This window comes from Arachis ipaensis, chromosome B05 (assembly GCF_000816755.2).
Source record: "Arachis ipaensis cultivar K30076 chromosome B05, Araip1.1, whole genome shotgun sequence".
Classification (NCBI taxonomy): domain Eukaryota; kingdom Viridiplantae; phylum Streptophyta; class Magnoliopsida; order Fabales; family Fabaceae; genus Arachis; species Arachis ipaensis.
The window spans coordinates 127,245,625-127,256,477 of record NC_029789.2 but is presented as its reverse complement, the minus strand read 5'-3'; positions in this window follow the sequence as shown (position 1 = coordinate 127,256,477).

Below are 10,853 nucleotides of genomic sequence, written 5' to 3'. Positions count from 1 at the left end.
GTAATCAAAGTAATGAAACTGAAAAACTAACTGTCCATCAAAAACACTAAAAAGGTAACACATGGATGCAAAGTGGCATGTGAAAAAGCAAAAAAGGGTAACGTGGAATGTTATTATGATTATTATTATTGTTTAAAATCCTTTGCATGAGGTCCAATAACATAATAATATTGTTTTATTTCCGGTTACTTAAAAAAATTTTAGGTGCTTGCTCTGCTACTGGTATACGTAAGGATATAATAAATACATGAGTTAATAAAAATTGACGTGTATCATATAATCTATATGTTTTAAAATTATTAAAATATGAGTAATGCTACACATTCAAAATTTTTTATGAACTAAATCTAAGTTAAACAATAAAATTTAGAATAATACTAGTTATAATTAATTTTTATTATGCTAGACTAATTTGATTAGACTTGATTAACAAAAAGACTTGGATGTAAAATGTTACGGATCCGACCCACAGATCCTACGCTCGGAATGGTCCCCAAACCCGGTTATCCGGGTCCGATCCGCTTCGCCCTTCTAGAAGGCCCGGAACTGGCCCACTAGAGCTCCTAACCAACTTTCGAATTCAAACGTCTCCCTTATCTTAGCCAAATAAGATAAGATAAGATAGCTACCATCACCTATAAATAGAGGACCCAGGTTCCTCCAAGTATTCATTCATTCCTCACACCTTGTACCTCTTAGATCCATTCTGAATTGAGCGTCGGAGTGTCTTTGCAGGTACCACCCCCCATTGCTCCAGTCAAATAATCCGGCATCCGCCTCGACCTGCAAGTTCCCGATCCATCTCTCAACTCGTACCGGAGGCATCTTGTACATTGGCGCCGTCTGTAGGGAATTTGCAACGTCGTGGCGGCATGGCGGATAACCCAGAAGAGCAATCCTCAAATTCACTCACTTGATTTCTTGCTTGTAACTGAGAGCAAAAAGGAATAATGTTTCTTTAACTTGCATCACCTTTGCAGTGATAACACACCTTCGCCCTATTCCAACGGCGAAATCCCAAAGGAACAATGTTACTTGCAATCACCTTCTTAATGATAACACTCTTTATGCACCTTCGCCATTCTCCAACGGTGAAATTCCAAATCCTCTGAGCCCAAAGTCTCGGGACACCTCCATCTCTTGGACCCTCTCATCTACCACTCCCTCATCCGTCTCTCCAAGCGCCATGGCCCCATCTTCTCCCTCTATTTCGGCTCCATGCCCACCGTGGTTGCTTCTTCTTTTGAACTCTTCAAGCTCTCCCTCCAAACCCACGAGGTCACCTCCTTCAACACCAGGTTCCAAACCTGTGCCATCCGCCACCTCACCTTTGACAACTCTGTCGCCATGATCCTCCCCTTCGGACCTTACTGAAAATTCATAAGGAAGCTCATCATAAACGACCTCCTTAACGCCATCACCATGGCCAAGCTCAGACCTCTCAGAAGCCAAGAGATCAAGAAAGTTCTCAAGGTTCTTGCATAGATGCGGGGGATTGCCAAATCGTGGCGGCATGACGGAGAACCTTGAGGAGCAATCCTCCAGCCAACACCCCAAATTAAACCCACGAAGCCCAACTCACGAACTCCAAGATAACACTCCTCCCATCCACGGGAGGATAACAAGCGCGGTACGTCGCCAACCAACCCCAACTTAGCAATAACCAAGAGAAGACAACCGTCCTCCCACTGAAGCCCGGCCACCCGACGGCCTGGGAGAGAAGGCGATCCAGATAATCCAAGAGCTATGCCTCAGGGTGCAAAACCTCAAAGGCCGAGTTACACCCAAAAAATGGTACCACCCGGAGCACGCAAGCCAAGCGACCTCCAGGACCTGATCTCATGCAATACCAGGAACACCAGGCCGCCTTAGCAACGACACAGCAAACGGCACGACCGCAGCGTTTTCCTAGACCCGAAATACCGACGCGGAGAAGACGACCGACGGCACCGTTGGGAGGCCAAACGAGCAGGAAACATGCACGTGATAATGGAAGCCATCTCGTTCACAGAAAAATTCTTGAGAGCCAAACTCCCGAAGGACTTCAACAAGCCCACTGACATGAAATACGACGGGACCAAAGATCCCCAAGAACACCTAATGGCCTTCGAGGCCAGGATGAACCTGGAAGGAGCCGCCGACATTGTCTGGTGTAAGGCCTTCTCGATAACCTTAGCCGGTCCCGCAATCAAATGGTTCAACACCCTTCCAAACGGCTCCATAGCCAGCTTTCATGACATCTCCAGAAAATTCATGGCTCAGTGCACCACCAGGATCACTAAAGCAAAACACCCATCATGTTGCTCGGAATCACCCAAACAGAAGATGAATCCACAAGAAAATACCTCGATAGGTTTAACGATGAGTGCCTAATGGCCGACAAACTCACGGACTCGGTCGTCAGTCTCTGTCTAACCAACGGCCTCATAAATGAAGACTTCCAGAAACACCTCACCACCAAACCAGTTTGGACCACGCACAAAATTCAAAGCATCACAAGGGAATACATAAACGACAAAGAGGTAAGCCAAGTTGTGGCCGCCAACAAATGGCAGCACGGTAACACGGCACCTCGTAGTAACCCACCACCAAGAGATACACTAAAAGAGCACCTCAAACCCGTGAACGCCAACCGACCACCCAGGGTTGGAAAGTTCTCGAACTACACCCCTTACCCGCGCCCATCACTGACATTTGCCACCAAATAGCAGAACGAGGCATCCTTACGAAAGCGCGACAGCTAAAGTAACGGACAGGTGGCAACAAGCTGCAACTACCACCGATGATATGTGCATAAAATCCAAGATTGTTTCGACCTAAAAGGCGTCCTCGAATAAGACATTCGAACGGCAAACTCCCCAAGTTTGTCAAAGTCATTCGAGAACCTTGGAGAACTGAAAGAGAAAGATCACAAGAACGTGAAGGACGCAACTCGAAGATGATACGATAGGCATCCCAAGAAAGTCCAGAAACCAACCCCACCATAATCGTAAATGTCATCATTGGAAAGGACGCGCTGAAAAAGTCAAAATCAGCAATAAAAAAGGATCTCAAAGTCCTAGCCGTAGGAAACCAAGCACCAATCTCCTCAGTTCTAGCAGCAATCACATTTTTTTCCGATGACTGCCAACATGGCACTTTGGCGAAAGACGCCCCATTCGTCATCTCGGCAAAATTCGGAACCAGAATTGTGAAAAGAATACTGGTCAACACCAGAGCTGATTCCAACATCCTCTTCAGAGTAGCCTTCGACAAGCTGGGTCTCTGAAACGAAAATCTGCAAACCCACCACAACCGGGTTACCAGACTCGGAGACAAGTTTCTTAAACCGGATGATTCCATAGTGTTACCACTAACCATCGGAACCAGAAGCCAGAGGAAGACCATCCTCTCCGAGTTTGTGGTCCTCAAGGACTCCACTACCTACAACATTATCCTTGAAAAAAAGATGATCAACAACCTATCCACCGTCATCTTCACCAAGATCCTAATCATGAAGTCTCAGGCTGATAATGGCACTATCGAAATAATACACAGGGACCGGAAAGTCGCAGTAGAGTGTGAGAACACCAGCTCGACCCTCCGCAAGAGATCCCGAGACGCGACAGGCATCTTCCTCACCGACCTCGATGCACGCCAAGACCAAAGTCCACGCAGAACCATGGGAGGAAATGACAAAGAAGCAGAGTGGGACCTTGTAGACAAGGTCAGGAGCATAGCACACCTACGGGAACTAGCTCTAAAACAGAGAATAAACCTAAGGTACAACGACAGCACGGTACGAAGAAACTTTGGACCAGGAGACCTCGTCTTACGACAAAACGACATCGATCTACCCACTCCCGGAGAAGGGAAGCTCACGCCCAACTAGGAGGGTCCCTACCAAATCAAGACGACAATCGAAAAAGGAGCCTACAGGCTCGAAAGACTAGACGGGACTAAGTTTCCAAGATCCTGAAATTCCACCAACTTACGGCACTACGATATGTAGAAACATCCTTCCAAAACAACAAGATTGAGGTCGTTTAAGACTATCTCTTTACCCTTTATATTTTTCCTTTTTCACTTGCATTTATTGCTTAAGTTGTTTAATCGTATATTTTCTTATTTAATAGGTCTGGTCTATCATGTAATTGATTGACTTGAGTCTGATTTGCAGTTTGTTATAAATTTTTTTTAAAGTACTAAATTTAATTTGTTATTCATTTTGGATTGGCCTGAAGCTTGTTAAAAAGTCTGCTAATTTTTTTTTACAAAAATAAAAATATTATTTTAAAAAAATATTTTTTAATAAACATATTTATATGTAAAATGTCATATTTAATATTTATAAGAATTTTTAAACTTTAAAGTATTTAAAATATACAAAACTATTTATAATTAAATATAATAAATTTAAAATATCTCATAATTTTGTTAAAAATGAAAAAAATTATTTATATATGTAATTATGTATTAAAAGGTCCAGACAGGCATAACAGGCCAGGCCAGGCTAATTAGTGAGCCTGGGCCTGGTCTATTAACATAATAAGGCTTTTATAACAGCTTGAGCCTGTGCCTATTTTATAACAGGTCAGGCCAAACACAGGCCAGGCTGCAGGCCCTGACAGGCCACCTGGCCTTTTTCCACCCCTACTCTGCAAGAGATACTGAGACGCGGTAGGTATCTTTCTCGCCGACCTCGATGCACGCCAAGACCCCAGCCCGTACAGAACCATGGGAGGAAACGATGAAGAAGTAAAGCGGGACCTTGCAGATGAAGTCAGGAGCATAGCACACCTACGGGAGCTAGCCCAAAAACAGAGAATAAGCCTAAGGTACAATCACAGTACGGTACGATGAGACTTCAGACCAGGAGACCTCGTCTTACGATGAAATGATATCTGTCCCCCACTCCCAGAGAAGGGAAGCTCACGCGCAACTGGGAGGGTCCCTACCGAATCAAGACGATAATCAAAAAAGGAGCCTACAAGCTCAAAACACTAGACGGGACCAAGCTCCCGAGATCCTAAAATGCCACCAAATTATGGCGCTACTATACGTAGAAACATCCTTCCAAAGTAACAAGATCGAGGTCATTTAGGACTATCTCTTTAACACTTTATTTTTTTTCTTTTTCCACTTTTATTTATTGCTTAAGTTGTTTAATCATATATTTTTTACCGGGCACTCTTTCCTACCCACATCGGGAGGTTTTAACGAGGCCCAAACCACAAATGAAATTCATTTTTTCAAAAGCATTGCCCCGTCCGACGGCACGAACCTAATGCGGCTACCCCCAAGGATCGATCACCCCGAAGCCAATAAAACGGATATCCAAATAACAAAACGGATATCCAAATAAGTAAACGGCTACACGGGAATCGATTACCCCGAGGCCAATAAAACAGATATCCAAATAACAAAATGGATACCCAAATAATAAAATGAATATCCAAATAAGTGAACGGCTACCCGGGAATCGATCACCTCGAAGCCAATAAAACGAATATCCAAATAACAAAACGGATATCCAAATAATAAAACGGATATCAATATAAGTGAACGGCTACCTGGGAATCGATCACCCCGAAGCCAATAAAACGGATATCCAAATAACAAAACGAATATCTAAATAAGTAAACGGCTACACGGGAATCGATTACTCCGAGGCCAACAAAACGGATATCCAAATAACAAAACAGATATCCAAATAAGTGAACGGCTACTCGGGAATCGATCACCCCGAAGCCAATAAAACGGATATCCAAATAACAAAACGGATATCCAAATAAGTAAACGGCTACACGGGAATCGATTATCCCGAGGCCAACAAAACGGATATCCAAATAACAAAACGGATACCCAAATAATAAAATGGATATCCAAATAAGTAAATGACTACACGGGAATCGATTACCCCGAGGCCAACAAAACGGATATCCAAATAACAAAACGGATACCCAAATAATAAAACGGATATCCAAATAAGTGAACGGCTACCTGGGAATCGATCACCTCGAAGCCAATAAAACGGATATCCAAATAACAAAACGGATATCCAAATAACTAAACGGCTACACGGGAATCGATTACCCCGAGGCCAACAAAACGGATATCCAAATAAGTAAACGGCTACACGGGAATCGATTACCCTGAGGCCAACAAAACGGATATCCAAATAACAAAAACCCAAATAATAAAACGGATATCCAAATAAGTGAACGGCTACCCGGAAATCGATCACCTCGATGCCAATAAAACGGATATCCAAATAACAAAACGGATATCCAAATAAGTAAACAGCTACACGGGAATCGATCACCTCGAGACCAACAAAACGGATATCCAAATAACAAAACGGATATCCAAATAGGTAAACGACTACCAGGGAATCGATCACCCCGAAGCCAATAAAACGGATATCCAAATAACAAAACAGATATTCAAATAACAGAAATAGTGACTCGTGAAACGATCACCCGCAAAGCCAACAAAACGGAAATCCAAATAAGCTAAATAAACAAAGTCTTGAAATCGGCCCACCAAGAGGCCTAAAATATGTTCACAATAACAGCTCAAAAAAGGCCACACAAAACAAGCATGAGCTGACGGTCTTCCAACTCGCGGAAAGCCAGACTGACCAACATCCTACCAATTGATGCAGGATGATGTCACGCCCTTTCCAGGCCCCTCACAGTCTCCCAAACTACAGAGAATCGGACTCCTCAATGACTTAGCATTGAGACCAAGAAAGCATACTCTCATGCTCCGGGAGAAACTGTTCCAGACCCGATCTCCGAGCCCTTCTTCGGAACGGTCATCAAACCTGGCATGTGATGAGACGCTCAAACAACGTTCTCTTCGCCTGACCATGAAACGGTTAGGAACTCCCCAAATCCTCGACCTCGACCGAAAAAACCAAATAACGATCTCCTTGCCAAACCACAAACGGCAAGGAAAAGGTTCCTCCAGCGATGAGACAGAGCACCCTCACTCTCTCGCTCCAGGGGCAACTGTTACGGATCCAACCCACGGATCCTACGCTCGGAATGGTCCCCAAACCCGGTTACCCGGGTCCGATCCGCTTCGCCCTTCTAGAAGGCCCGGAACCGGCCCACTAGAGCTCTTAACCAACTTTTGAATTCAAACGTCTCCCTTATCTTAGCCAAATAAGATAAGATAAGATAGCTACCATCACCTATAAATAGAAGACCCAGGTTCCTCCAGGTATTCATTCATTCCTCACACCTTCTACCTCTTAGATCCATTCTGACTTAAGCATCGGAGTGTCTTTGCAGGTACCACCCCCCATTGCTCCAGTCAAATAATCCGGCATCCGCCTCGACCTGCAAGTTCCCGATCCATCTCTCAACTCGTACCGGAAGCATCTTGTACATAAAACATTATTCTTAAAATATTTTTATAGAATTATTTAAGATTGTTTGCTTCTATATTAGCAATTAACAATTTTAATTTAAAATAAAAAAGACTAAAATATCCTATAATGGTCATCAAATCGCTCTAGCTACTGGTTCACTGGTTTACTGGTCTAACCGGTTTAATCAGTGGTTCAACCGAAAAAACCGTTTTAAAATAAAATAATAAATAAATTATAAATAAACATCCTAAAATATAATTATAGTATAATATAAATATTAAAATAATTTTCAAATTTAAAAAACTACCTTAAATGTCATCAATCAAATTCATATACTCTTATTAATATACAAACTCAAATTAAATAATATAAAAAATATCAAATATTAAATGTCAACATAAAGATTTATCAATCACAGAAGTGGTTAATGGAAATACAAAACAATCAGAGAAGTGGTTAATGGAAATACAAAACAATCAAAATAATGCATGCTTTTTTCTCAAGGTATGATAGAATCTTATGGCATGGGAGAGACCTTCACCAATTATCCTAGACCTGTGTATAGCATATTCTCAGCAAAAGTTGATCAAAGAAGCTCTAGTGGCCAAAATATTTCAGCAAAACCAGCATTCAACATTCCAAAACCAGCAAAACCAGCAACTATAAATGACCATAAGTCTCTTTACCCAAGTCAAAATAAACAACTATATCTGAACTCAACAATCATCCTTCAGCACCAAACATTACAAAACATTAACCAATAATCACACTAAACCTGCAACCAGCAATTACAAAACAGCAACTACAAAACAGCAACAAACATTAACAATGAAAATCAACCATGTTCTTAACCTAAAGCAGGAGCCAAACACAATGGAAATTAACAGCATATTCTTAACCACAACACAAGACCATATCTGCCTCAAGCATTCAGGCATTCAGCCATTCAACACAAGGGATTTCTGCCTACAGCCTACAGCATTCAGCCATTCAAGTATTCAAATACAAAGCAGAATTCAACCATTCAAATACAGGTATTCATCAACATTCTAACAAATTAGGCGTTCTGGAATCATTGAATCAGAATTCAAATACAAGTATTCATCAACATTAGGCGTACTGAATCAGAATTCAGAACCATACATTCTAACAAATTATCAAATACAAAGCATTCAGCCATTCAACAAATTAATAAATACAAAGCAGCAAAACACAAAAACATCAACATTAGGCGTTCTGGAATCACTGAATCAGAACCATACAATCTACGAGAGGCCAGCAAAAAAATTAGGAGCCATCAGCAACTAGTAAGCCAGATAACAAACTAACAGAGCCATCAGTAAACTAACAGAGCAATCGAGCCATTGAGCAATTAGAAAACAGTCACACTAAAACAGAGTAACAAACTAACAGAGGGAACGAGCCATCAGTAAAGAAGAAGAAGACCAAAAATTGAAAACAATCACACTAAAAATGGAACAAAAATTGAAGAAGAAGACCGAAGAAGAAGACCAAAGAACAACAATTTCAAAACTTCAAAGTTCAAACCAAGAAGAAGACCGAACAATCAGTGAAAAAAATAGTAAAATACCTAGAAGAACAGAGCTGGCGACGGAGGCATGAACAGAACCGGCGACGGAGGCAGGAACAGAGCTTGCGACAGAGGAGCAAAGTTTGCGACGGAGGAACAGAGCTACGCGACAGAGGCAGGAGGCAAGCCCGGCGACTGTGCTTCCACTGCTGAGAGTCTGAGACGTTAGCTGAGTGAGGGACCGAGTGAGCTTCGAAGCTCCAACCGGCGACAGCGTCAGGAGCAGTTCGGCGACTAAATGAAAGGGATGGATTGAGCTCACCGGTGTTAAGAGGAACCGCCAGCTCGAGGGTGATGGGAGGGACGAGAGAGGGAGTGTGCTGCGCTATTGGAGAATTAGAGGGAGTTAGGGTTGGTAGGGCTGGGGTGTTTGATTGAATGCTAAACGCCTGCGTTTTGGCGTTTTTGGGCAAAATAAGAAAACCGACCGGTTCTGGTTCGGTTCGACCGACCGGTTTTCGACCGGTTCAGCGGTTTGGAAACAGTTTTGATTCTGCCAGTTTTTGGTGTTGAACCAAACCGTAAAGGCTACCGGTTCGCGGTTAAACCGGTCGGACTGGCCGGTCCGGTCCGGTTTTCAGAACCTTGCTTTTTATAGAAAACAAATTTATAAAGTATAACACATAAAATTTTGTATATAATACAAATTTATTGATATAGTATATAAATTTTTGTATATAATAAATTTTTATTACAAATGTATTTTGTTAGTTGGATGAGTTAATGTTGTGAGTATGTAATTTTTCAAAAAATTTTATGCTGCACATCAAAATTTATGTGTTATGTATCAAAATTTTTGTGTTGTACACCAAAATTTATATGCTGTATTTTATTGGTATAGTATACAAATTTTTAAACATAGCACACAAATTTTAATGCGAATGTATTCTGTTTATTGGGTGAGTCAATGTTCTGAATATATAATTCTCTAAAAATTTATGTGCTGCACATCAAAATTTCTATGTTATGTATCCATATTTTTGTGCTATATACTAAAATTTATGTGATGTGTATATTTTATTGGTTGAGAGTCAATGATTTGGATATAAGGTCTTTCAAAAATTTTTGTGCTGTATATTAAAATTTGTGTGCTGTGCACCAAAATTATGTGCTATGTATCAAAATTTCGGTGCTATAATTTTCTTAATATTTATAGGAGATGAAGATGATGAAGATGATGAGGACGATGATAACGTTAATAAAAAAGGATGAAGAGAAAGAAAACGAAAAGGAGAAATTAAATAACAACAATAACATTAAGAAGAAGAAGAAGACAGCGGTGGCAATGACAGTGGCGATAGTGACAACGAAGTTGAAGAAAGAGGCGCGCAAAAGAGGAAGAAGATGACAACAATGATGATATGAAGGAGGAGAAGGAGGAGAAAATGAAGAAGAAGCGTACAAACTTAGTTAAAAATTTGGTTCAAAAAAATACTTAGATGCTTAATATTTCTCATATTGAATACGCCCACATTAAATAAAAAAAATACGCCAACATATTTTGTTACCAAGAAAGAAGGCTTAACGTACTTCTTTATAGAAACGATTAGAGAAAAAAAATCCTAAACAATACTTAATAATTATTCTGAAAAACAATAAAATAACAAAAAAAAAAAACTTATTTTAGCTTTTGATCTTTAAGTTTGTGTGATTGATTAGCTCTTTCATTAATGATTTTTTTTAGAGTTGATAGAGCATGTTTATGTAGCACGTTAAACTGCTAATTTATCTATTAAGTGTTAGTTAGGATTGACAGATTTTGTTATTGAGGACCTTGCTATTGTTTGGATAATTGTCAGGGGTCATTTAAGAGTTTTCTCTATTTTTGTTACCTTTTTCATATATATTGGTTGAATTTATTGTGAAAAAATTGAAAAATATTAATGATTTTTTAAAATTTTT